The 24,350-nt window shown below is 39.8% G+C and overlaps 1 long non-coding RNA gene across 1 annotated transcript in view; it reads right to left on the reverse strand.

Annotated features, from left to right (window-relative positions):
- Positions 1–24,350, reverse strand: part of LOC131480554 (uncharacterized) — a 113,792-nt gene that overhangs the window by 25,386 nt on the left and 64,056 nt on the right. The window lies entirely within an intron of this gene.

Below are 24,350 nucleotides of genomic sequence, written 5' to 3' on the forward strand. Positions count from 1 at the left end.
CAGAGCCATCCTCGGTGATAATTACAACATGCCAGCAATGAAAACAGGCAGCCCTGGCTCCCCTGGCCTACTTCTGAAAGGAACTGCTTGGCTTTACAATTATCACTCAGACTGGCAGGGAGAAGGGGAGGGGGAGAGAGCAGCAGGGGAAGAAATCTTTTCAATCTGGATGAACAGATCAGCTGCCTTGGATGCCATGCTGAGCTGGCCAAGCTAGGGTTCCTGTGACATCATGTTCCACTCTCACACTGTCAGCAAAATTTCCTGTTGCCTACAAAGAGATTTTCTACTCACTCCACTCTGGAATATATGCCAGTTCCCCCTTTCTTTGAGGCTTCTCATTTCCCTTCATCACTCAACAGGCTGCTGCTGTGGAGTGAAAATGCTGAAAGAACACAATTTTAATAGTTAGTGAACCACTGGTGAAGAGACTAAAAACTAGCCATTTTCAGAGCTTCTTTTCTGGAGTCCCCCAGATCATTTCTAGGGTGAGCAGAGCTAGTCTAGCTCTCTTTCACTTTAAACTGTCGGGTCAGGGCATTGGCAGGCCAGAGTCCCAGCAGACTCTCATACTTTTCCAGGGTGCCCTTCACCCAGGATCACTTTCTGTGGGTACCAGGATGTGAAAGACTTTGGTGGATGTTGACAAAATTGTTGGGAAATATTTGAATATTATTAGAATTCTCATTGCAGAATATATCATTACATAATAATAGTGGTAAAAATCTCTAAAGAATGTCAAAGGTAGCTAAATTCTTAGTCCCTGAAAAGTAGAAAAAGTGTATTATATATTGAAATCTCACTTCTTGTTTTTATGTATGTGACTTATGACAAGACTATCATTATATCCAAATAATCAGAAAGTCCAAATTTCCAGATTTTCATATGTTGGGATTTTCAAAATTTAAGGTAATTTTTTTTTTTACTAACCCCAGGATTTGCAAGATTTTTCAGGACTCCTGAATTGTGGAAGATGAAAAGCATGTGCCATTGTTATTGGGTATGTGATTGTCATTTATCATGCAATTATAATGCATTTATGATGTGATGTTGGAACATTTTCTCACCATAAATTTAGCCCTCCTGAAGAACTCCGAAATTAAGGTAAGCTGCCAAGTCCTTGCTAACAAAACAATAAGTATACCTTTATTATGAAGTATTAGCCTTATCACTCAGATTTCCTAGCTTTATGCTTTATCATTAAGCTTATTGGTCAGACTACCATGCTGTTCTTGTCAGTGGTCATACATATAAAGGCAGTGACACACATATGAGAGAGAAAGAGAGAGAGAGAGAGAGAGAGAGAGAGAGAGAGAGAGAGAGAGAGAGAAAGAGAATCTTTCATCTGCTCATTTACTTCCCAAATGGTAGCAACGAGACCAAAGTCAAGAACCCATAACTCGTTTCAGGTCTCCCATGAGTAGGCTGTCTTCCACTATTTCTGGGAACAACAGCAGAGAGTTGGGTCAGAAGCAACATAGCTAGGACTCAAACTGGTACCCAATATGCGATGCCAGTGTTACCACGGCAGCTTAGCCTGTTGCACCACAATGCCTGCCCCATCACCATCTCCTGTCTTGCAGGAGTTTTACTTGTTCATTCTGAGTTTGTTTCTATTTCTTGAATTAGTGATAGCTTCCCAGAGTGAGGACTGTCCTCTCCCCAGAGCATCCTCAGAGCACATTGAGCAGCCTTCTGGCACCCAGGAAATGTAGCAGGCGGGGAGGTTAGGCTGGTGTGTGGCTATGAAGTGAATACATTATAGCTGAATTTCATTAGCAGTCTTTGGAACATGCAGCCAACCACATCATTGCAGAGCTGAGTGGTAACAGTTACTGAGAAAATCAGAGCTGTGAAAGGAGAGAGAAATGCCTCCCAACTCTGCTTTCTGTGTTGCTCATCTAGGCCATGGGGGGGGGGGTTACTTTTCTACTCTAATTAGACATGTTTAAGTTCACTTAATTGTGTGTATATTGAAGGGAAAGCTCTATTTTCATTGGAGATGACACTGGTTACTCGTGCTGTACAAGCTATATTCTAGCTCTCTCATGTCTACTGTACCAAGTTGGAACTCCTCTTCCCAGTTTTTAAGGCACCCACCAATCTGTGCCAGTCTATCCATTCAACCACGTTTCTCATGACTTTCTAACAGATCTTTTACTAGAAATATCCACTCATCTATCCCAGCTTAAGTCACTCTTGTTTCTACTGTTGTTATTTGACTAATACCATTTGGAAAGTTGTCTCTTTTTTGTCTCCTTCTCTACAAAATCCAACATGCAATGACTTCTTACAGACTCACTTCAACTTTCTTGGCATTTTAGGTTTTCAAAATCAGAAAAGAACCTTAAGGTTGCTCAAACCAGCAGCCAGCTCATAGTAGATTCTTTATAAATATTTTAATAAAATAATGAGCTACATTTCTCTGATAAATTCCAGCCAGAATTCTCTTTTTGGTCAAACCAATTCCAAATATAATCATGGGTCAAAACTACAGGTTAAGAAGGTGTTTTTGAACAACTTGCCTTGAAAAATTTTAGTTTTACTTTTCTAAGATGTAGGATAAGCAATCTGATGGCTGTCATTGATTATTAATATCTACTGTAAGTACGAACAATGATAACAACTCTTCCAAATAGCTGAATGGACCGTGAAGGGTACCATGGCTCAATGAGGCCTATAGCAATTCAAGACTTTTAGGCAAGGGAGTTTTTGGCTCAGGGTATTCAAAGCTGTTGATTCATTGCTTTGTGTTGATAGGATGAAGATGTATATGGAGTGAAGGTGGCCCAGGAAGGGTGTGACTGGGCAGAAGCCTCCTCATCTTGTAGGAACAAAAAAGTGAGCATGTAAGAGAGGGCTCTGTGGGTCACCTGGACCCAAAGGTATGTTCTGTGTCATATACAGCATAATGGCAATTTTTGAGAGTGAGACTTCTTAGGTTCCTTCTTCCCTTGTGACCACAAATAAGGTACCTGTGTCTCAGGTTTTTTTTTCCCATGAAATGAGGAAAATAACATTAAGTTGGAGGATTTCCAGAAAAAACACAAGAGTTGCTTCAATAAGACATTAAGGGTTATACTACATGTCACATAGCAACTTTTGGTTAAGTGTGAAACAGGAAAAAAAATGTTTTATGGAAATGAGACAATAGACAGTAAAACAAACAAAATACAGAAAAAGGAAAGAAAAGCAGGAGTTTCTTGTTTTCTGAAAACTATGAAGATAATCCTCCACTTCTCATGGGTTACATTCCATTTCCACAAACTCATCATAAGTGGAAAACAACATGTCAAAAAATACTTAATACATCTAACCTATTGAGCACCAGAGTTTAGTATATTCCTTCTTAGATATGCAGATAATGCCTATCTTAACCTACAGATGGGCAAAAACATCTGACAGAAAATCTATTTTATATTAAGGCATTGAATATTTTTTGAATACTGTGAAAATGGAATAACTGGATGGGAACTTACCACTAGTTTACATTTAAAATATTTATTTTATTTTATACTTTAAAGTACATTTTTTATTGAATGTGTATCACTCTCACATCACCATAAAGTCAAAAGTTTCTAAGTCAAGCCATTAAGTCATGAACCATTTGAATCTTTGTTGGCAGCAGTACAGACTAAGGCTCAGCGAAATGAGTGTTTTTCAGAGGAGAATTTTGTAAATCATGAAACATGAGTTAATGCAGAAAGACTTAAGGTAATTTTTTAACACAAGAGCTCAGTGCTGTACAAACGGGTAGGTTGTAAGAGAAGGATAGGTTAAAATTATTTCAAGCTATTCCTTGGAGGTTGAGACTAAGTGCACCAGTAGAACACCAGGGCTAGGAATCCTACAGGTGATTGAGGAAATGGAAAGCCTTAGATACGGAAATATGAAAAGAAAAAAATCAATTGTATTTTTATAGACTAGTCCCCTCAATGATCCTTGCTTTGGCCTAAAGTAAATAGTTCAACTTCTTGAAAGCAATGCCTAGAGGAGTTTAGGTTGAAAGGAGGTGAGGGAAGAACAGGATTGCCATGGCCGGGCAACATGATGAGTTTAAGGGCTTGAACCTTTGTGTTGCTCTTCAGTTGAAGTTCCGTGTTTAGGAAATGGTATCTTAGGAAAGAAGTGGACAGAAACAAGGACTATTAAAGTCTTAATTTGCCTGCCCCACTTTATAGAGAGTATTTCTCCTGGAGCATGCTTTGGGTACCTCCAGGAGTCCTGAGTGAGGTAGAGATGCCTAAGTTCATGCTTTGTTGCTCACATTCTGAAGTTACTGACACCTATGAGTCCATCTGTGCCCTTGAGAAAACACCTTGTTGGCAAGTTGTGCCCGGACCTTTCCTGGGAAATCAGAACATCAATGGGTGTCAGTGTTGACTTCTTGAGATAGGTCACTTTGCTTGGTGAGAGGATACAAGTAAAAATAGAAGTCCCAGTGTAACCTCTTGGGCAAATGACTTATTCATGGGTTCTAAATTATTGAGGTCATTGAAGCGAGTGCTATTTTTAACCTTTGGGAGAAGAAAGAACAGGGTGGACTAGGCTTTCAGGAAGGTTGTGTCTTTATAGGACAAAAGTAGATAATGTAAACAGTGACTGAAAAGAGAAGGGGAGGACAGACTTCAACCTGTTATGGACATATGCTTCATGGGTGAGACCTGAAGCTTTGTGTCAGTCATTCGTGCAGAATGGTCCTGCTATGAGCAGAACATCCCTTCCAAAACTCAGGTTGAAACTTAATTGCCACCATATTAAAAGGTGGCCTTTAATGGATTGATGATTAGGTCTCAAGGGCTCAGGTCTCATGAATGCATTGATGTCTTTTAGTTGTGGCTTTGTTATGGGTCTAGCCTCTATGACTCTGGTGTGTGAGTGTGTGTGTGTGTGTGTGTGTGTGTGTCCTTCTTTCTCATGGACTTTCTCCATGTGATGCTATCATATGATGATGCAGCAAGAAGGCCCTCCACAAGTATAGCTCTTTGTACCTGGACATTCCAATTTCTAAAACTTGGGAAAATAAAGTTATTTTCTTTATAAATTACTTAGTCCTGGGTACTCTGATACAGGAATAGACAGTGAACCAAGACAGGTTCTTGGGGAGCTGGGTTGGCCTTATAGACAGTTGCCTTCTTTAGAGTGATTTCAGAGTGCTGGGAAAGGCTCTCTGTCATAAGACTGTCATCTCTCCAGGTTGGAAGGCTTTGTTTTTCTCCCCAAATACAAATCTTCCCTTGGAAACTTTACACATGATACTTTATTAGTTGCCACCTCAATTATTGTGAACATCTTTGCAAAAAAAACCAAAAAGAATCAATTGTTGATTGAGAGCAAAATGGTGTGCAAAACAGTTCTGGGGAGGGAGAAAATTCACGGTAGCTAAGGGATCTGGGATGCATGAAGAGCATCCTGTAATGGAGGGAGAAATTCACTAGGTCAAATTTATCTTACAGATCTCACCAGCCCTGTTCTGGAGCTCTTTATGGAATTGTAGATGATTTCTTCTGTTTCATTCTATTCCCTTACAACACCGATAGATCTTACAGATGGTCTGTAATTTGTTTAATTTTGTGTGTGGATGTGTTGATTCTTTCATTGAACATTCTTACAAGGGTGCTCTCAGGAAGCTTCAACCAGTCTAGCAAGTACATAATTGGAGTCTCAAAGAAGCAGAAAGAAAGGTACTGTAATAATAGCAAAAGGTTCTCAAATTTGATGAAACTATAAACCAGCCCAATGTACCTTCATTTTGTTTAGAAGCCATTCGGAAAATATTTACAGCTGATTTTTACTTTCCCAGTAAGTTAAAATATAAACAGATCCAAATGGGTTCATTTCATTTTTGTGGGATTTGAGTATACAACTTTGTTTTGGTTTAGTCCAGTGGGGATTTTAGCAAATCAGTGAAGTTTGTTTCCCTACTGAGTCTGAAATTAGAATCCACTGAAGTTCCTGGTAGCATCTCTCATTGTGATAAATCCTGCTGGCATGGTGCAGCTGGGAGCTTTGACCCCACCATGCACTGCCTGTCAGAAGTGTGTGTTCAGTTAAGAGGGTGCTGTGCTTGGAACTCCTGCCAAGGGAAATGAGGAACTTCCTTCACAGAGTGTGTCTGCTTGCTTTTTAACTTGATTTTCTCTGGAGAGTAGATTTCACCTGTTGTTCTGTATCTTTTTCATCTTGCTCAGGGTAAAAAGAGAGTCTGGGCCTCTGGGAATGAATGCCAACATTTAACTCTCTTCCCAGTCCAGGCGAGACGCGAACACTCTTCCCAGGGGGTAGTCACCCTCTGGGAACTGTTCTTGAGTGATGGTTTCACTGCTCAGGAACTGATGTATGTTGTAATAGAGAACAAAGGAAGCAAAGCAGGGAACAAAAGCCAGTCAGTGTGGTTGTCTGCATCACATCATTTCTCTATACTACCTACCACAACAGTGCTTCCATTCTTAGTCCTCTGTTCCTCTCTCTTAAATAAATAGTTAATTAATTGATTGATTGATTAAAAGGCAGAGAGAAAGAAACAGAGACACTTCCACCATTTGGTTCACTCCCAAAATGACTGGGATTTACTCCCCAAGGCTGGGACAGGCCAAAAGTAGGAGCCAGGAATTCCCTCCAATTCTTCCACGTGGATGACAGAAGTCCAAGTACTTGGATCATCATTTACTGTATACCCATTTGCATTAGAAGGGAACTGGATAAGAAGTGGAACAGCAAGGACTTAAATCAGCATTCAAATATGGTATGCTGGCATCCAAAATGGGGGCTTAGCCTGTTGCATGACGCCACTAGGTTCTCAAAATACTTAAGCAAATCTTGACGTCTTATCTTTGGTTATATTATTGTTATTATTATATTGATAACAATTATTAACATAAAATGCCAGCTATTTATTAGTGTTCTGCTATGTATCAAGTAATAGGCCAAATAATTACATGTATCTCCTCCAATCACTATCCAGAGAGTAACAATAATTTCTTTTTACAAATAAGAAAACTGAAATTCAAAGAGACTTAATAACCAAAGATATAACTATAGTTTATGTGATTACAAAACTCCCATTTTCCTCACTCTACTAAGATCTCTCTCCTCCATCAATCATAAGTTATTAAGACTAGATCCTGGGCCTGTCATTATGGCTCAGTTGGCTAATCCTCCCCATGTAAGCACTCAGATCCCATATGGACACCAGTTCATGTCCTGGCTGCTCTTCTTATTCCCATCTTGGTTCCTGCTTATGGCCTGGGAAAATAGTGAAAAATGGCTGAAAGTCTTGGGACCCTGCACATTGGAGACCTGGAAGAAGCATATGGCCCCTGGCCTTTGGATCGGCTCATCTCTGGCCTCTGAGTCAATTTGGGAAGTGAACCAGCAGATAAAAGATTTTTCCATCTCTCCTCTCTGTAAATCTGTCTTTCCAATAAAAATAAACAAATTTTTTAAAAAAGGACTGGATCCTGGAAGCTGTCATGCATGCTAATCCTTTGCCTGTGGGGCTGGAATCCCACGACTGGTCCACTTCTGATTCAGCTTCCTGCTAATGACCTGGGAACCATATTGAGGACCAGGAGGAAGCTCCTGGCATACAGCTTTGTATCATCTCAGCTCTGACCTTTGTCACCCTTTAGGGAGTGGTTCCCTATCTCTATCTCTATTGATATCACTATCTATATCTTTATCTATCTTCTCTCTATAATTCTTTTAAGTAATATTAATAAATTTTACAAAAAAAAAAGAGACTGGATCCTACTGGAGAAACATGCTGAATGAAGAGAAATTTCAAAAGCTGTGTTTGGGTAATTTTGACAAATAGTTAACACTGGAAATCTTTTCTTGTTAGCTTGATCTTCGACTGATGGGTTCATTAATGATATTGATTGGCATGCACCTTTTGTGTTCTTGCAAATTTCAGAGACCTTGTAGAACCAAGACAGTAAGTACTGAGTTGCTTCCTAAGATATAGTGCATGTTTGAGCACACTAGGGCATAGAATCTTCTGTTAGTATTTGAATCTGAGAAAGTAGGGGGTTATCAAACTCACAGAATTGGTTTATTTTTTCAAGTTTAGTGTCTAAATGGTATCCAGCAATACCAGAAATGGAATGAGCCCTGTTTTATGTGAATATATAAACTACTGTTGGAGTCCTGCTATAGAACCAGAGAAGAAAAATATCTGGCATAAGGTGAACCAGCCAAGGAGTAATCAGTCCTTCAATGTAAATAATTCTTTACATTACAAAAAAAATCCTCATTTTTATTCCTGCACCACACAATCAAAAGGACCAAATTTATAAACACACAATTGTAGCAACCACTCACATATACCACCTGAAGACATGACACTTGAAGAGAGAAGGATATTGCTGGCATGCTTTTACTTCCATGGATTGCTTCTAAATATAAAAACCTAAAGCAGATAAAGCGATGGTCTATACCAAAACAGCTGATAGATTCCTCAAAGACACAATCTCAGGGGTGTAGCTTCACCACAAAAGATTCTCTCCAGGCTTTTACAAGTTTAGTGAGATGAACAAGCAGGACAGCCTTGAAATAAAAGATGTATCACATGGACAATTAAATCAAAACCAATGTCATCAATATATTTTCTTTGCATATCCACTAAAAAATGATGAAAAATCATGTCCTAATCCCATAAAATTTCAATGCATAATTTTAAACAATTTTATAACTCATAGCTTACGCATATGGAAACTATAAAACTTCATACAGCCACACAGATTGCAATTTGTGACATTCTCCATGTTGTGTGATTTCAAGATCTTTCTAATAAAATACTGACACCAGAGATTAAGTACATTAAATTTACTGAAAATATCTTCCCCTGTAATGTAGTTGACAAAGCCAGTCCTCACTGTCAAACTAATAAAAAAAAAAATCAGAACTAATTTTTTTTTTCATCAAAAAAGGAATGTAGGGGCTGGCACCATCGCATAGTAGACTGTATCTCCACCTGTGGTGCCAGTATCCCATATGGGTGCCATTCCAAGTCCCAGCCGCTCCACATCTGATACAGTTCTCTGCTTATGCCTGAAAAAGCACTGGAGAATCATTCAAGTCCTTGTGCCCTTGCACATGTGGGAGACCCAGCAGAAGTTCTTGGCTCCTGGCTTTTGATTGGCTCCGCTCTGGCTGTTGCGGCATTTGGGCAGTCAACCAGCAGATGGAAGATCTCTCTCTCTGTCTCTCCTTTTCTCTGTATCTCTACCTTTCAAAATATATATATTTAAATTATATATATATATATATATATATATGTAAAATTCAAGTGAACTATTTAATATGCTCTCCCTTCTGAACTTTCTCCTTTGAACCCTGATTGTGAGAAAGGAAAGAACTTGAGAAAGAACAGTGTGCACCTGCAATGCCTAGGGCTTTAGCCCTCCCCATATTTCTCATTTAGCCATCATTGACTTTCCCTCCTGAGATGCTTCCTCTAGAGAAGTGTTTTGCTGATTTTACCCTTTTTTTTTAAATTAGGATGATTGCATGGTTGGTCAAGGTGGGAAGGATCAAAAGTCAGGGAAAAGTGGGTGAAATCATTGCTTCCAAATTTTCTATTTCTTTTTATTTTCCCTGGGGGAAGGAGTGAGACAAAAAGAAAGCCACACTCAGGAGGGAAAGCTCACCCCTACCTGTGTGATTCCCCCATTCTCCCTGCAAATCCACACCCTCAACCCCCCAGAAACACTGCCAGGTGGGCCAAGGGCTTTGCCCAGCACCACTGGTAGTTAGGTGGGAGGGGTCCCCTGGTCTGGCTCAGCAACCAGAGGCTGCCACAGCAGCCACCTGACTCAGGTGGGAGAGGTCCCCCAGCCCTGGCTGTTGTAGGCCCTTGAGAAGTAAACCAATAGCTCTATATATTTTTAGATCCCACCCTCCACAAAGAGTCAAGACATTTTTTCTTATTTTCTGTGCCTTATATTGACACACAGATTTCTTTCTTACTCTGCATTATGACACACAGGTGATTTTACCATTATGTTTATGAAACTAAAGCTTAGAAGCCCCTTGGTTTTACAGCCTCTTTCAGGGTCCTAGGAAATCTATGATATACCATGCTAAACAATTTGAAAAAATTTCTAAGAAAAATATTTTGGTATTTTTATGGTAAGGACTCCCTCCCCTCAAAAATGTTGAAGTTTCATACCCCATTAGAGTTTTCAGATTTAACAAATTAGAAATTCAAGATAGCTAATGAAATTTGAATCTCAGATAATACATTTGAGTTCAAATACTGCATGAAAAAAAAACTTAAAATTAAAGAAATATTTACTGTTAGCCTGAAGTTCAAATTTAACAACTCTTCCAATATTTTGTCAAGCAGCACCCCTAAGCCCATCAAAATGTGGATCCTCCTCTATCTGAGCACTAAATAGCCAGACAAGCCTTGTTGATCCCAAAGAAGATACAGTTATCTTTAGATTTTTAGGTTATAAACACCTTTCAAACTAAAATTTGAGGCTTTGAAAGATCCAGGCTGACTGATTCTTATGCAACCTTAGTTTGTGGCACATTACAGAGACAAATCAAAACATGAAATGAAATATTTTGCTGTTCTGTAGAGCAAGAACTGAATTGTGAAATGTCACTGTTGAGCTTTGTGGTGAGCTCTGGAGTAAAATAGGTGTATTTGGAGAGAAGACGATTGTAGAGCAACAACAGCAGTAGAAGAGTAACCTGAGGTGGCTAAAGAGGATTTGGGTTGAGATAGAAGGTACTAGAGCAGGGTTTAAGATTTGGACCTACCTTAAAGATAATTTTCCATAATGACTCAAGACATACTCCATTTATATGTGGTTAAAACAAAAATTCTGTGAAGCACTTACCACTGTAATGCACAATTGCTTTATTTAATGCACACTGATATTGTCTATTTCATCTGTTTCATTAAAACGAGCTGATTACACTTGATTGATTTCACAGCTGACTAATGGGCGGGGCGATGTTCTACAGTTTAAAAAGCATTGCAGTAAAGAAACACTTCTGAAACTAATTGCTCAGGGAACTGACTGGGATAATCCCCAACTGAAAGGAAGTTGCATCACTGATGTAAATTGAAGAGCTGTTTCCTTCATTGAGAAAATCTTGCTCTGGAAACAGTGTCAGTTAAGCAGCCTGTATAGTGACACCTTTATGTTCTGATGTGAGTTTATCACCATTGTAGTGGATAGCAGGGTGCTCACAGGTATACAGCAGTCCTGAAATAACCCTTTGAAAGTAACACTGTGCTGGAACAGGTCCTAGGAAGTAGGAGGTAACCAGGAGTCCAGAGCAGCCAATGAAGGGTAGGATCCTAGTAGGTGAGGAGAAGGAATGAGGCGTGAATGGTGAATGGCACTTAGAATGCCCATGAATACTCATCACTGAGAACAGGGGGCCTACTTTGAAGAAAATTTACACGCTTTTCCAGGGCTTCTATCATGCCTAAAGAAGTACCTTTCAGAAAATAATTTTGATCACCAGAATTCAACTTCTGTGCAGAGAAAGAAGGGTCAAACAAAATGTTAAAATTTTGATATGAAGAATTAGACTGGTTTCCCACACCTTGAAATAAAGCAAACTATCTCTTTGTTTCCATAATGTCTATCAAATCCTCTCCTTTCTCTTCAAACATCCACTTCCTTCCTCTGGGCTCTTCACTCTGCATAAATGACTTTGACTTGCATTATATAGAGAAAAAGAAGCCAGGAACTGTGGAAACAAAAGATCACAGAATTTTCTCATTTCATCTCCTTTCTATCAACTCTACCAATCTATAAGTGCCACTCTCAGACTCCTTTCCCAAAAAATACATTGTGTGGGCCCAGCACAATAGCCTAGTTACTGAGGTCCTTGTCTTGACCATGTCAGGATCCCATATGGATGCCAGTTCTAATCCCAGTGGCCCTGCTTCCCATCCAGCTCCCTGCTTGTGGCCTAGGTAAAGCAGTCGAGGATGGCCCAAGGCCTTGGGACCCTGCACCTGCGTGGGAGACCCTGAAGAGGTTCCTGGCTCCTGACTTCAGATCGGCTCAACTCCAGCCATTGCAGTCACTTGGAGAGTGAATTATCGAACGGAGGCTCTTCCTCACTGTCTCTTCTCCTCTCTGTATATCTGACTTTGCAATAGAAGTGGATAAATCATTTAAAAATATGTTATAGGTTATGAGAATTATGGGGACATTCATTGTCCATCAAACCCATTATGTAAACTCTGTATTACACAAGAGTATCACAAGACATTCATAGAAATGAAATGAAAGCTCTCTTATCCCTCCTTCTCTGGTCTCTGCCTCTCTGCTCTCTCTCTGCTCTCTCTCTCTGGTCTCTCTTATCCCTCCCTCTCTGGTCTCTCCCTCTCTCTCCTCTCCCCTTCTTTCCTGATCTTCACCACCTCTACCCTGTTCCTGCCCCGTTGGAATAAACCTCCTAAGATTTAAAAAAAAAAAGAAATGAAATGAAAAGATAATGCTTATTTTGGTAAGTAAATTTTAAATTAATGTATGGATGTTTTTTTGGTAATATAATTTTTCCATAAACATTTTGAAGACTTCTCTTATGTTCGCTAAAGAAAATGGAAATGAACCAATTATTAAAGGAGACAAAATAACCTATGTAATCTGTTCCAGAGAAATTTGCATTTACTGTATGTTCTTAACATCTTCAGCTTTTGCTACCTCACTAGCTTCACCTCTGTCCATTTTCCCTGTCCCTCAGTACTCTTTTTGTCACATTGCCCTTCTTGGAATTTTTATAGGTCAAGATGTATTCTTCCTCAATCATTTTCTCTCTACCAGAGCTTTTCTCAGTTATTCTGATGTAGTGTGTTCCATCTAAAACAAACAAACAAAAAACACAGAAAACCCTTCATGGGGATAGTATTGTGGCACATCAAGTTAAGCCACCACCGGCAATGCCAACATCTCATATGGGTGCTGGTTTGAGTACTGCCTGCTCTGTTCTTGATGCAGATCCTTGCTCATGCACCTGGAAAAGCAGCAGAAGACGATTCATGTACTTGGTTCCCTAACACCCATTTGGGAGACCCGGATGGAGTTCCAGGCTCCTGGCTTCAGCCTGGCCTAGCCCTAGCCATTGCGGTCACTTGAGGAGTGAACCAAGATATCTCTTTCTCCTCCTCTCTCTTACTCTCATCCTCTCCTTCTCCTTCTTGGTCTCTCTCTTTCCATTTATCCTTATCCTTCTCTGACTTCCAAATAAATTAATAAATCTGTGATGGATGTGATGGTTCACGGGCTAATCCTCTACTTCCAAGCACCAGCATGCCAAATGGGCACTAGTTCATGTCCCAGCCATTCATTTCCTATACAGCTCTTTGCGGCCTCAAAAGCAGTAGAGGATGACATAAGGCCTTGGGACCCTGCACCCATGTGAGAGACCAGGAAGAAGCTCCTGACTCCTGGCTTTGGACTGGCTCAGTTCAGACTACTGCAGCCATTTGGGGAATAAACCAGGAGATGGAAGATCTTCTCTCTGTGTCTCTCCTTCTCTCTTTAAATTTATTTTTTGAATATAAATAAATAAATCTTTAAAAAATAAATAGATTAATAAATCTTTTTAAAAGTTTCTTCATTTATTCTACTTCCCCTTCAGTTACTGCACTGTCTCTATTTCCTCTCCCAAATAAGTTTCAAAAAAGAGCTGCTATCTCTAATTATTTACTTTTGCTAGTCTATATTCAGTATCCAATTCTGCACCAAAACACTCTTCTCACAAATGTCACCCATGACTTCCATCCTGCTAAATCTAAAGGTGGCTCTTTAATTCTCGCCTTCCTCAGCATTTTAGCAGCTTTTCACAGTTGCTTGCTCCCTTCTCAATGAAAGCCTCTGTTTTCCCTGATAATATTCTTCCTGATCACACAGCTACTTCTTCTCCTATCTTTTAGCCATCCTCCATCTCTCTTCTTTACTGGATTAACCATCTCTGACAGCTCTTGACCCACCAAGAGATCTTCTCCCCGCTCCCCACCATATGAAAAAGTTATTGGGATTTCTCATCCAACTAAATGGCATTTCCATTTATATAGTTGCTCCATAAAGACATTCTCTTGATCCTCCCTCTAGAATGTATTTCAAGTCTATTCACTTTACTTTGTTTCCATTGCTAACATTCTAGACCTAGCCACCATCCAATTTTATCTCTGGCAGTACTTTTGTTATAGTTCTTCTGTTTCCATTTTTGCCTCCAACTCCCAACTCACCATCAATCTACTTTCTGTATAGCAATCATAGTAATTATTTCTAAAACATGAATCAAACTATATCGCTTTTCTACTTCAAAATAACAAATCACTTCTCATTTAACCAAAATAGAATCCAAGCCCCTTGTCATGATCTCCAAGGCCCTGTGTGAAACATGTCTGTCCACCTTTCCAGCATAACCTCCTTCCGCTCCTCCCCTCACTGCCTGCCTGTTGTCCTGCCTGTCGTAGTTTATTATCTTGTGAGACAGGATCTTCCTGCCTCCGGTCCCTTTTTTGGACACTGTCTATACTTTGGCATTATCTTCCCTCAACTTCATTTGGGTAAGCCCTGTTTATCCATTCTTTAAGTGGAAGTTGACATTTTAAACCTTTAGAGAAATTACCCCGAATCACCCATTCCCATTTCATCAGTCTAAATTAAATTACCTTTTTAACATCCTCTTATACCTTTTATGTTCTTTGTAATACATGTGTTCTTTTGTTTGCTTAATAACTAGCTTTCTCATTTAGCTCCATATTTTGTGGGGTTAGCACGTAGGTCAGTTTTAAAACCATGGGTAAATTGTCATCATTTTTAAAATAGATGAATAAAGAATATGTTCTCTGACTGCCTACATTTCACACTAAATCCTGACAAATTATATCTCTTACACCCTGAAGTTTGGTGACAAATTTACTTCACTTAATGCATATACACTGTGCATCAAAGATCTGTTTATTACTGACAGTAGAATGAGCTTGTTCAGTCTTGAAAAGGATGCCTTTTGATATCTCTTCCAATTTCACATTCACATCAAAATGATAGTGAATATTTCAAATCAGCACCTTTCTTTTCTTTTGTGAAGTCAGTTTGCCAGGACTTCACCTTAAATGTCATGTGAAATATAATGGAGCCCTTGAAAGATAAATCATATTCTCCACCTAGCTGAAATTTCTAGTTTGGTTTAGAGAATGTGGCATACACCTGGAATCAATAAGAATCAGGAGGCAGCTATTCAGTGTGAAAGCTACTGTGGCTGGGGAAAGGACAAGATCAATAACAGGCTGGTGCAGGTACCAATGGATATCCAGAAGGCGGGACTATACTGAAACTGGTAGATGGAGGAAAAACTCTGGTTGTGAAGGACCATAGGTGGCAGACTTGGTGGAGGAGTGGCAAAGATCCAGGGCTACTCATGAGCTACACTGGTTGGAATGAAGTAGGAAAAAGAGGTGTATGTCTTAGCTGTCAAGAGTTGCTCTTGAAACTTTCCTGATGTTATTTTGGTAAGTTAAATAATATAGTTTCAAGGAAGAATGCATATACTTTAGAAATCTTAGAGTAAGTATTTCCAAAAAAGTAAGACATTATCTTCCTCTGCTTATCAGATTTATGTTTTTCTGGAATATCTTGTTCCTTGATGCCATACATGTACCTGCTGCACCCTCCCAAACATGTCTCTAACCTGCTGGATGCTCTGGTCAGCTAGGGGCTTCACTTACCTCTGGATCTCTGGTATTTTAACATGGAAAGTGAACCTGATCATCTTTAAAAGTCCTTTATAGTTCATGGGTGGGGGGATGGGATGTTTCTAACTATATACATCTCTAAGACCAGAAAAATAGCATTTTAAATATCCTTTCTTGTGATCAAATAACCCTAAGGGACTCTGTTTTGGCACATACTGGGTGAAGAGCAATGAGGCCACTGCTACTCAGTTAGGTCAGCTGTCTTTTAGGCAAAGTGGAGATTTTGTATGTGAGGTTGGCAGTAAATCTCAGGGACTTACCTCATGAATATCAGTAGGTAAACTCAGTGACCACTTGACAGACAAATGAGGACTCTATTTTTAAATCAACAAGAAAAGAACAGGGCAGCAAGAGAGATGATTTATCCTGTGGCCAGAGTACATAAAATTGACTGGAGAAACTAATCAAATCAGACTTGATAGAGCTGATGCTGCCTTTTATCCCCTGTGCCTAGAAGCCTTGTCAGTGCTGGTCTACCATCCATCCTGATTTACAATGTAGGCTGACTGCTTTGCCTCCTTGGAATCACAATCCAGTTGCTTGGACTTTAATCACTGGGGATGCTTCTCTTAATTTTTAAAAATTAAATATAACACAAGGCTCTTGGTGATGCTTCAAGTAGTAACAAAAGCCTGGTGTCACCAAGGGGATCTGCTCCAAGGTACCCAGAGAATCCCTGGGTTTTCAAGGCCCTCTTTTCCCTTTCCTTCCCTCCTTCCCCCAAACAGCTCAAGGCAGGAACAGCTGCTTCCAGGTTGGATTCTCCAGCCCATTAAAGGCAAGTCACCCTGAAACTGCAGGACAGCAGGAAGGCAGGCTGCTGCACCCTTGAGCAGAGCCCACAGCCCCAGATGGCTACAGGCAGACATACTGAGGTCAGGCTGATTCCTTTCGAATCCAGAAATACCCAGTTCAGCCAGCAATGGCCATGGTCAAAAAGTAATGGTTAGGTTTGGGCTGCTCTTGAATGTACCCTGACACTTGTTTTGGCAAGGACCTTTTGGTCTTCGGAGTAGAAGAATGAAGACAACTAAGATCTGGTGCTCAGGATGATTCATTTCAGCACACATTTAATGAGTGGAGTCTAAGGATGAATGAAGTGGGCCAAGGGGTGTAAGGACACAGTTTACATTTAAAGAGTTCACAACTGGATATGTGAGATATTACATAAACAAGTACATTCAATGAAACAGTTAAAGTGACAATATAAAAATTTGCACAGCTTGATGTGGGAACCCAGAGGAGTGATCCTAGACCACAAGGAGTTATCCTGCATTGTGAAGGGTGAAGAAGAGCCAAATGGAACAAATTGGATAGTTCAGACAGATATAACTGCACAAAACGTAACTGCAGGGCAAGATTGCAGAGTATCAGACATGTTGGTGTGGGAAGAACATAAAGCAGAAGACAGTGGTTTGGCAGTATTTCAGCTGGTAAGGTAGGCAGCAACCAGGTCATGGAGGACTCAAGGATCTAGATACGGAGTTTCTCTCTTTAGGGCACTGGGAATCACAGAAGCATTTTGAGTAAGGTTGCATGATTAGTTTGCATGGAGAAATCCCTCTTGTGTGAGAAGAATGTGGTTTGAAGAGAGTGAGACTAAAGTTATACAAATTTATTAGATTTGTGCAAAAGTATTGCTGCCCCAGGGGGATGGTGGCGGGAATAGAAAGAGTGGACAAGCTGAGAAGTATTTAGAAGGTAGGGTCAGAAGAACTAGAGGAACTTGATGATGGCTGAATAGAGAGATAGCAACAGAGACAGATTTGCTTGATGTCTTGTCTCAGTGATGCAGACAAAACTACATTTTTCAAATTACTGTCTTGTAATACCATCTCTACAAGATGCATGGGTAAAACACAATATGTGAAAGGTAATGCTACCATTAGATAGATTTGAAAAATACAGTAATAAACAAAATGAACTAGCTCTGTCTCCAATGCAAGATTTCCCAGTCATTGATAAGCTAATAACAATAACAGTAATAACTTACTATTAATAATTTACATTTGAATAAAATGGAAGCATGAAAACCCCTGAGGAAACTGTTTAGAAACACAGAAATGGTGGGTGAGCACAGGATCTAAGAACTGATTTAGAGGGCACCGAGAATGAGACCTGGCCTCTTCTGGAATCCCAGCCGTGAGTGACTGAGGAAGGGAGATATTAAGTGATATTATTCACCTAGGAGACATCTCCTTAAGGCTCCAAGAGGAAAGTAATACATCCTGCTAAAAAGCACTTTAGACATTTCTGTAGTCGTTTGCCACCCATGAACTGAAACAAGCCTAGTAAACACAAAAAGGGGGCATTTTGATCGAGAAAAATGCAACTGCATTGAGCAAGCAGCCCTGAGTGTGCTACAGAAAAGCCAAACCTCCCCAAGGATAATTCTTCAGGGTCATTCAGAGTCAGTCCATCACAGTGACTGATTCCTTCGAGAAAGGGCCATGCAATACAGATACAGACCCTCTGCACCAAAGACACTGGGAGGGTAGGGAGTAGAGAATACAGCGATGGTCTGTGTTCATCACCAGTTCCCTGGAAGGTTGTGTGGTAGGCCTCGGATAGCAGGTACAGTAAAAATGCACCTTGAGTCACTTCTCAAAAATTTTATTGTTATATCCATATCTGAATGATCAAAACACTTCAGGGTTTGTTATTTATGTTTTAGAGGTTTGGACTATCTAAGACCTAGTGCTACCAAGGGATTGACTGCAAGGATCTGGGTAAGCAAAATTTAGGAATTCTGCCCCATGGAGAGTCGTTTCTGAACTGTAAAAGCACTTGGGAAACCAACTGGAATGTGAAATAATATCCCCAATTATGAAGAAATGTATTGAATGAGTTCTTGGAATACTCTTTGAAATAAAATTATAGTAGTAATAATAATAAGAAGCAGCACTGGAGATTGAAAATAAAAAAAATGCAAAACAAGGACCCAGTGTGGTAGCCTAGTGGCTACATCCTTGCCTAGCATGTGTTGGGATCCCATATGGTATCTCAGTTCATATCCCAGCTGCTCCACTTCCCATCCAACTCCCTGCTTATGGCCTAGGAAAGCAGTCAAGGACAGCCCAAAACCTTGGGACCTTGTACCAGTGTGGGAGACCTGGAAGAAGCTCCTGGTTCCTGGCTTCAGAATCAGCTCAGCTCTGACCTTTGAAGCCACCTGGGAAGTGAACTAGCAGACAGAGATTTTTGTGTCTCCTCTCTGTAAATCTGCCTTTCCAATAAAAATAAATAAGTCTTTCAAAAAAGTGAAATGCAAAACAAAGAAAATTTGAGTTAATTCAAATAACAGAAAACAAAAATATCTAATCAGGAGAACATTTCTGGTGTCAATTCTGCTTGTAAGTTGCATACTCAGAGCTGATATGTTCTAATTTCATGATTTAATAATAACAATGCAATGCAGTAATTGGGCAGAAACAGCCTAAAGGCTTCTCACACAGCAGCCTCCAGAGCAGCTAGCTCCACAGTCTGATAGCTTGAAATGTTTTAAGGCTTAAGATAAATCACACTGGGAGTGTTTCCAGTTCACATTTCCCATTCCAGTGTCAAGAAGCGGATGAGAAAGGGATGTTATGCTGTAAAGCAAAGTTTGCAAAAGCAGAACACTTTGATCCATAATGTGACGCTGCAGAGGGGCACAGGAAGGCTAAGGAGCTCAGAAGGAGAAGCAGGCACAGGGCCGGGAGGCAGCATGGCTTCATCAGACATGCGGCTGCTCAGCTAAGTGCCTTCCCTGGTTGAGACTGTTTAATTGGGAAGGTACAATTTCAAAGCCAAATAACATCTGGACTTATAAAATAGAATTTATGTTTCTGGCTAAAAGCAATATCAAGTTTCTGCAAAAGAGACAGCATGTCTGTCATAGAGACAGATGGGGGAAGAACATAGCAACAGTGTGTCTTAGGATGAATGATAATTTTCTCTTGGTCAAGATTATCAGAAGAAAGAGTGGACATGTTTTGGTCCTAAGGAGAGAGTTCATTGGATTTTACTTAAAGAGCAGGTGTAGGTAATGGGGAATTTCCTCCCCTATTTTCATCATCCAAATAGAGGAGGCCAAAGCTTCTGTACCATCAAGTCTTCTGTCCAACCTCTAGGGAAGGAAGAACGGTTTATATGATTTGTAAGCTCAGAAGAAGCAGGTTTCTGTCTCAGACCCTTCCTTTCTCCTGTTTGGGAATCTGGAACTCCCCAGAGATCACAGGTCTTACTCTGCTGCTCCTGCTTTCCAGAGGAAAGACCTGTGTCCCTAGCACTGCCATGTCTGATTTGGGAACACAGTCTCATGCAGGCGAGAATATGAGGGAAGCTAGTACGGCATGTCTAGCTCCCTCCCACACAGTAGCAGAGAAGCAGGTGGATATTTTATTTCCACTGACCTGACTCCCTCATGTACATCTCAATTGTTTTCCAAACTCAAGGAGGGGTGAGAGGAATACTATCTCTGATCCTCTCCAAGTTTATCAACAGAGAACGAGGGTGGAGAACCAGAACCAAAGCTTTTATAAAACAGTTACACACAGTAAGTGCTGTTGTAGAAACCCAGTCCTCTGCTCTCTGGCAAGGCAGAGGAAAATGGCCAAAATTCTTGGACCTCTGCTACCCATGTGGGAAACCAGGATGAAGTTTTTGCCTCCTAGCTTTGGTTTGGGCAAACCTGGCTATTGCAACATTTGAGGAGTGAATCAAAGGATAGAAAATCTCTCCTTCCCTCGCTTCCTCTCTCTCTCTCCCTCGATATCTTCTCTCTCCCCTCCCTCTCTCACTCTGTGTGTATATGTATGTGTGTGACACTGTTTTTCTTTAGTAAAATGTAAAAGATTTGTACATTCTGAAGAGAAACCAGTAACCTCTTCCATTCTCTCTGTAACTCCCATCTTAATTATTCTGCACAGTACTTTCCACCTAATCTTATCTTATTAAGTATTTTTAGTCATTCCATTCAATGCCTGTCTACTCCCACTAGGCTGTAAGCACCACAAAAGTATATTCCTCGTTTTTCCTTGTTTTGCTAATTACTATAACCCTGGTGCTTGGAACAGTAACTGCTACAGAGTAGACCATAATAAATATTGATTTCTTTCTGAAATATCCATTTCTTTCTGAAAAGCAACTACAAATACTCTTAGGCTTGTAGGTTGGGTAGCAATTCTAAGACCTTGAATCATCAATAAGAGTTCCCCTAGGTAGAACGGCCCAAGAGGGAAGTAGTCACTGGCATATCTCCAGTTTGGTATTCACATTCTCATATTGCTTTCCAGCTGCCCATAGTAGATAGAAAGCTTCCTTTCTTTGCCTCTTGGATCCTCACTGTGCTATCCTTCTACCTTTTCTTCCTGACCCCTGCCTCACATACATACTAGATTTGTGTTTTGAACATTTCCAGAAGTACTGATGTGTTGTACTACACCAGACATCTAGGATTTTACAACTGCCTTACAACTCATGAAATAATATCTCAATGAGAGAGTTTCCAGTTTAGTGTGGGCCGTTTCAGGTTCCATGACAGGTGGATACAGAATCCAGAGCAGAAAGGCCTTCAGATGGGGAAATTTGGAGCATCTTCAAATCACTCTAAGTAGCTTCCTTGGAGGTATCTTAACCATAAACATATGTGCCCATGTCCTAACATCTCCTCCTGGGTTTCCAGGAGCTACTCTGAGTTGAGAACTGGACTGATTATAATCAGTAGGCATTAGATGGGCTCTGCTTCCCCTCTATTGAGTCTGTAAAAGAAAGGCCTGAGTCTGGGCTTCAGACCTTTCATGCCCTGAGTGATTGGTGTCAACAGAGGCAGAGGGAAAAGGCTCTCACGCTTTCCTTCTGCTCTAATTGGTACTGAGTGTTGCAGACACTAACCAGGACTGAACATGGTACACCCTAACTTGAATCTTATGGGGTAAGGCATTTGAAAACTCAGTGTGCCTGAAAACTGATGACTTGTTTTTCTGGCATGTGCTTGGTTTCTATATAAAGCAACAGATGTGGGGTTTCTTTGTTTTGTTTTGCCTCTTCCTTTTCTGTTTGTGGCTCCTAATGTCGGTGATATTAACCAAATGTGACAGGTTTCAGATTTTTATAGCAGTGGAAAACTGTTTTCACGTATTTCAAAGTCTGGGCCTCTACAGCTGAGTCTTTATAAAATCTCAACTTAAAAATACTGAAGGGGAGGAGTAAAAGGAGCTGGAAGATTATAAAGGTCAGGAGTTAGAGTCAGAGGAAAGAGTGTGGTGCAGTGGATTCAGCCAGGCAGGCAATGGTATCCTCCATCAGAGTGCCAAGCTGAGTTCCGCCAGGTCCACTTCCAATTCAGCTCCCCACTAAGGGGTCCCTGCAGGTTGGAGTTCCAGGCTCCTGGCAGCCATCTGAGCAGTAAACCAGTGGACGGAATATCTCTTTTCTCTGCCCTATTTCATCCTCTCTCTCTGTGCCTTTCCAATAAATAAATTTTCAAAAGGGGGTTATCCTTATGTTCTTAGAGTCATACCTGTAAATTACATTAAATCTTAAGAAACTGATTAAATGTTAAAAGAAAGAGAAATAAGAACACAAGGAAACTCGTATTCTCTAAAGTAAGATACCTAGAGGCTTAGCTGCAGATCTGTAGCTTCTAATTATAAAAACGGTTATATTGTTATAGTGTAAGTCCTCTTAACACCATCACCACTTAGACACTCTCCCCAGCCTTTATATTTATTTTCCCTGTCTCAAGCTGATAAAAAATTTAAAAATTAAATTTAATTATGCTATTTCAAAGCATTTTCTACATTTTCATAAAATCAACAACCCCATTTCTTTTTAAAATTCCTTTTTTTAAAGATAGGTATAATTAACATAGACTGCACATATTTCATATACATTTTTCATGCATTTTAGATTTAGTTTTCATATAGTGTGACAGTTGAATTTTATTTTTTGCATTTGAATATCCAATTATATATAGCAATATTTAATGAGATTTTTCTTTCTCCTTTGAATTGCTTTAGCCTCTTTGTGAAAAATCAATTGAGCATATTTCTATGGGTCTATCTGGGAGTTTTCTATTCTCTTCAATTTAAAAGTCCATCTATGCTTCCAACAACAGTACACTTTATATTTTATGTCAAGTTTTTTTTAGCTATACTTAGATCTATCTCTTTCCATAAAACTTTTAGAATGAGCCTGTTTATGTTCATGTAAAATCATGCTGAGATTTTTATGCTAATTACATCATACTCAGATCATTTTGGGGAGAATTGAAAGTTTTGCAATGTTGACTCTTCCAGGTATTAAAATTGGTGTCTTTCTATTTTAGTCGTCTCTGATTTCTTGTATCAATGTCATGTGATTATCAGATCAGGAAAATGTTCTGTTAAAAATATATGTAAAAATTTAACTTATCTTCGACAAGCTAGAAATGGTACTGTTTTTATTCTTGGTTCCCTTGTGTTCATCATTAGCATCTTGAAATGCAGCTGATTCTTACATTCTTGCATTCTTTGACCTTCATGAATCCATGTATTAGTCAAAGCAAAATTTTGTTCATTCTTTGTTGTTTTCCACTGAGAGAATCAACTTATCTTCCAATAAAGATAGTTTTATTTTGCTGAATATTTTTTTGGTAAAGTTCATGAAAGATATTGGTCTATATTTTTCTTTTTTCATTATCTGTTTTTGGTAGCGAGGTAATACTGACCTTCTAAAATGAATTGGCAGTAGTTCCCTCCTCTTTTGCTTCCTGGACATCTTGTGTACAGAATTAGTGGTCATTAACATGTTCTCATACTGATCAGAAATGACTAACACACCTTCAATGCATGGTCTTTCAGCAAGAACTTTCCAGCGAGGGTCAAATCAGAGGCTCTAAAACAGGAGTTTGTCATCTAGCATCACGTGATGCAGCCGGATGACAAGGTCTTTCTCGGGAAAGTTTTCACAGTTGCCAACCAGGATGCACAGAATTTTTTTTTTTTAACTTTATTATCCTTTCACTTTCTTTGGCTTTCCTTCCTTTGCAACAATGTGTCTCTCACTCTCTTACATTACTAATCTTTCTCTTTCCTGGACTATCCCCACCACTATTCAAACAGCAGTGTACTACAAAATGTTCATGGCAAATAGAATCAAAAGTGTTTATTTTGATGTAAAAAAAACTTTGAAATTCATATAGAGTTTTTTCATAACATGTACTTCCTGTGGAATTCTAAAGACACCTGGTATGCTTCTGCATTGCCTCTTGAGAATCCTTTCTTAACACATAGACCCCTCTAGCTGCTGCTGTGTTTCACTGCACCTTTTATCATCAAACTTAGTTAAAAGAGTTGTCTCTTCCCTGATACCTCAAAAATGTAGTCTGTGGATCACTATCACCGGCATTACCAGAGACTCTGGTTGGTAGAAATGCAAATCTCAACATCCACTTCAAACATGCTTAAGGAATTTAAGCAGTGTGGCATACTGGAATCAACTGGGGAACTTTAAAAAGCGCTGAAGTCTACCTCCCATCCCCGCACCCCTCCCACAGAGATTCCCATAGTGGGGAAGCTGCCCAGATATTAGGATTTTTTAGAGACTTTCTAGGTGTTCTTAAATTCAGCCAAATATGAGAACCAAAAGT

This window comes from Ochotona princeps, chromosome 6 (genome assembly GCF_030435755.1).
Source record: "Ochotona princeps isolate mOchPri1 chromosome 6, mOchPri1.hap1, whole genome shotgun sequence".
Lineage (NCBI taxonomy): Eukaryota > Metazoa > Chordata > Mammalia > Lagomorpha > Ochotonidae > Ochotona > Ochotona princeps.